Here is a 4,879-nt window from a genome sequence, read left to right on the forward strand (position 1 = left end):
CTAGGAGAAATGATTGGGCCAACAAAAACAAACAAAACTGAGTCAGACTTACTTAAATTTTAAATGGAATTAGGACTTGAAACATTATAAATTTTCAAAAACTGGGTACCAGCTGTGGGTGGTGGTATATGTCTTTCATCCTATCTCCTTAGGAGGCTGAAGCAGGAGAATCATAAGTTCAAGGTCAGCAGAGGATACTTGGTGAGACCCTGTTTCAACTTAGAAATTTTTTAAGGACTTGGAATGTAGGTGATTGGTAAAGCACCATGAGTTCAATCCCTAGTGGTGGGGCGGGGTGGGGTGGAGACCTGTCTGCCTCTCATCTTGAGGTAAGTGTTGTCATTACAAAAATCATATAGTTTGGAAAAATACCTAATATTATATTAGTTTATCCTGTTGCTAAAATAATTTTCTTATTTAGTTCTTGGGCTTAGTGTGTTTAGTTGAATAAGAGTTCTATAATAAATAATAGGAGCAAACAATTATTATGAATTCATCAACCATAATTCCTTTATTCCTTTATTTTTCTCTTCCAAAGAAGAGAGCAACTGACTTTCCTATTATGTGTTTTATCTTCAGTAACTACAAGAAAGCTTGCTCCAGAGGAGGCACATCTGTCTGGGAAGGTACTATCTGCTTTCAATTACTCTTCATGTTCTTTCCTGCATAATCATTTTAACAATTCAAGAATATTATCATTTCTATTTATGTTAGTAACTTGTCTGGGGACACAGTGACTGCTGATCAGGATCTGGACTCAGACATCCTTAGCCCTGGAACAGAACAATGGGAGACTAGATGCAGAGGGCAAGTAGCACCACAATCCCTGCTCCTCACATAACTCTTAGAATAAGCCGTCATGACAACCGTTAAGGCAATGGTGAAAAATCAGCGACAGCATCCTGAAAGGAGGGATTAAAATCAGTGGTCACCCAGGAGGGATGCAGTCTCCTTCCACGTTCTTGCTTTTCTTCCACACAGCACTGCAGAAGCAGTTCCCCATCAAAGCTCACCTTCCCTAGAAACCCACCACCAACTGCTGTGGAAACTGTCTTCCAGAGTGGAAAGAACACAAAATTCAGATTCAAAATATCTAAAGTTGAAACCAGGCTCTTCTACTTATGGCGAGCTTGGGCAAGTCACTCAACCCATTTTAGGCTTAATTTAAAGTGGAGTTAATGGTAGCTTTCAATACAAGATGGATATCTAAGTCTGTAGTCTTCTAAATTCTCCTTTGAATATATTTGGAGGGGAGATCATACCTTCCTGGAAATGAGAGAAAAGTCTACTTAGCAAAACTGAAAATTCATGAAAGCTGAGTATAGGCAAGATCAAAGTGAGAAAGGACTGATAGGCCCATAATCTAATACATATTAAAGAAAGCCTATGGGGCTAAGCCATCTACTGGTGTATGGGGGAAAATTTCAATTCTGCTGGAGATTCCAAGAAGTTCATAAGACCTAGAGTATTCATGGTGTGGAAGCCACCCATAGTGTAAACCTGGCAAATATGCTGGCTTTGGAAAACTGAGGTCAGTCAGCTAATAGCTGTAGGCATCCCTTACAAAGGGATCCTAGCACACATACATTAAAAAAAGATTTATAGTCAAACAGAGAACAATTTGAAAATGGAAAAGTATGATGATCACTGACATTTTTACTGGAGTGGAAGTAATTAAGAATAAACTGAATGCTATAGAAATCAAATCAGTTGATTATAAAACAAACTTGGGAAATTCATGACACTGAGGAAGAGGTTGAAAAGATGAAAATTATAAAAGATCCACAGAAAACCATGACAGATTTCCAATATACACAGAACCAGTTTTCCAGGAAAAGACTGAACAGAATGAAAATCAATAACAGCTAGATAAGGGAGAAAAAGCACTAATAGGAACTAGGTGTTTTTAATCTTTCACGCTCTTTTTTTTAAAACATTTATTTTTTAGGTATAGGTAGACACAATATCTTTATTTTAATGTGGTGCTGAGGATCAAACCCAGTGCCTCATGCATACAGGACAAACACTCTTCCTCTGAGCCACAATCCCAGTCCTAATCTTTCAGCCTTTTTAAAGTATATTGACTTTGATTTTCTTAACCACCCCCATGATATCAAATTGGCTGTGACATTTCCATGACCATATCCAAAGGATAAAGGGACCATTTTCTTTACACTTCTTGATTTTTATTGAGAAAAAAAAAAAACTTTCCTTGAATTTACCCTTGTATTTCATAGGCAAAAATTACACTACAGTGTTTATGGATAAACAGTTTTTCAGGAAGGGGAGCACCATGATTGGGTTAAAATAAAACAGACCAGGGGTTTTCAACTTCAGCACTTCTGGCATTCCAAGTCTTTGTTGTGAGGAGCTGTACTGTGCATTATAAGGAGTTTAAACTGCTCCATCCCCAAGTGTGGCAATCAAAAATCTCCCCTGACATTGCATTTGGTTGTATGAAATGGAAGATCAACTGGAGGAACTATGTCCTCCTTCACTGTCTACTACTCTGTTCAGATTTTTGTTTTTTTTTTTTTATTTTTTTTATTTTTTTATTTTATTTTTTTTTTTTAGAGAGAGTGAGAGAGGGGAGAGAGAGAGAGAGAGAGAGAGAGAATTTTTAATATTTATTTTTTAGTTCTCGGCGGACACAACATCTTTGTTGGTATGTGGTGCTAAGGATCGAACCCGGGCCGCACGCATGCCAGGCGAGCGCGCTACCGCTTGAGCCACATCCCCAGCCCTCTGTTCAGATTTTTGAAGCTATCAAAATAAAAATGATTCCCTATACAAAAATTTTGACTTTTTATTCTTTTAATGAATGCACTCAATGCAATAAATTTTCCTCTTAGTATTGCCTTCATAGTGTCCCAGAGATTTTGATATGTTCTATCAGTGTTCTCATTTACCTCTAAGAATTTTTTTTAATTTCATCCTTGATTTCTTCTACTATCTATTCATCATTCAGTTGTGTATTGTTTAGTCTCCATTTGCTACAGGATCTTCTATTTTTTATTTTATCATTGATTTCTAATTTCATTCCATTGTGGTCTGATAGAATGCAGGGTATTATCTCTGTTTTTTTTTTTAATCTACTAAGAGTTGCTTTGTGGCATAAGATATGGTCTATTTTAGAGAAGGAGCCATGTGCCGCTGAGAAGAAAGTATATTTGCTCATTGATGGATGAAATATTCTATATATGTCTATTAAGTCTAAATTATTGATTGTATTACTTAGTTCTATAGTTTCCTTATTTTGTTTTTGTTTGGAAGACCTGTCCAGTAGTGAGAGAGGTGAAAGTTTATTGCATTGAGTGCATTAAAAGAATAAAAACATCAACAAATAAATGACCTAACACTACATCTCAAAACCCAAGAAAAAGGACAAATCAACACTAAAAATACGAAATAATTAAAATCAAAGCTGAAATTAATGAAATTGAGACAAATGAAACAATTGAAAAAACTGACAAAACAAAAAGTTGCTTCTTTGAAAAAAATAAAATAAATAAATAAACCCCTGGCCATGCTAACAAAGAGAAAAAGAGATAAAACTTGAATTATAAAATATAAGATGAAGGGCTGGGATTGTAGCTCAGCGGTAGAGTGCTTGCCTAGCATGTGTGAGGCACTGGGTTCAAACCTCAGCACCACATATAAATAAAATAAAAGGTACATTGACAACTAAAAAAATTTTTAAAAGTACAAGATGAAGAAGGAAATATCACAATGGATGCCTCTGAAATACAGTGATAATTAGAAACTATTTTGAAAATTTATACTAATAAGATAGAAAATATTGAAGACATGGACAAATTTCTAGAGACATATGACCTACCCAAACTGAATGAGGAGGTCATACATGATTTAAACAGATCAATTTCAACTAACGAAATAGAAAACACCATAAAGCCTACCAACCAAGAAAAGCCCAGGACCAGATGAATTTTTAGCTGAGTTCTACAAGACTTTCAAAGAAGAATTAGCACCAATACTCCTCAAAGAATTCCATAAAATAGAACAGAAAGGAACCCATTCAAACTCATTCTCTGAGGCTAATAGCACCGTGATATAAAAACCAGACAAAATCATATCAATCAAGGAAAGAAAACTCAGAACAATATTCTTGATGAACATAGATGCAAAAATTCTCAATAAAATTCAGGCAAATCATATACAAAAACATATTAAAAAGATAGTGCACAAGATCAAGTAAGATTCATCCCAGGGATGCAGGGTTGGTTCAACATATGGAAATCAATAAATGTAATTCATCATATTAATAAACTTAAAAACAAGAAGCATATGATCATCTCAATAGATGCAGAAAAAGTATTTGACAAAACACACTAGAAAAACTAGGAATAGTAGGAACATACCTCAACATTGTAAAAGCTATATATGCTAAACCTAAGGCCAGTATCATTCTAAATGGAGAAAAATTAAAAGCATTTCCGCTAAGGACGAAGAGGACAAAGATGTCCTCTTTCACCACTTCTATTTAACATCATCCTTGAAACTCTAGCCACAGCAATTAGACAAAAGAAAAGACAAAAGAAACAAATTAAAGGGATATGAAAAGGTAAAGAAGAACTCAAATTATCACTATTTGCTATTGACATAATTCTATATCTAGAAGATCCAAAAAATTCCACCAGAAAACTTCTAAAACTAATAAATGAACTCAGCAAAGTATTAGGATATAAAATCAACACCCATAAATCAAACACGTTCCTATACATCAGTGATGAATACACTGAAAGAGAAATGAGAAAAATTACTCCATTCACAATAACCTCAAAAATAAATAAATAAATAAATAAATAAATAAATAAATACCTGGGAATCAATCTAACAAAAGAGGTGAAAGACCTCTACA

Source organism: Spermophilus citellus (genome assembly GCF_964194105.1).
Source record: "Spermophilus citellus genome assembly, chromosome: 3".
Taxonomy (NCBI): domain Eukaryota; kingdom Metazoa; phylum Chordata; class Mammalia; order Rodentia; family Sciuridae; genus Spermophilus; species Spermophilus citellus.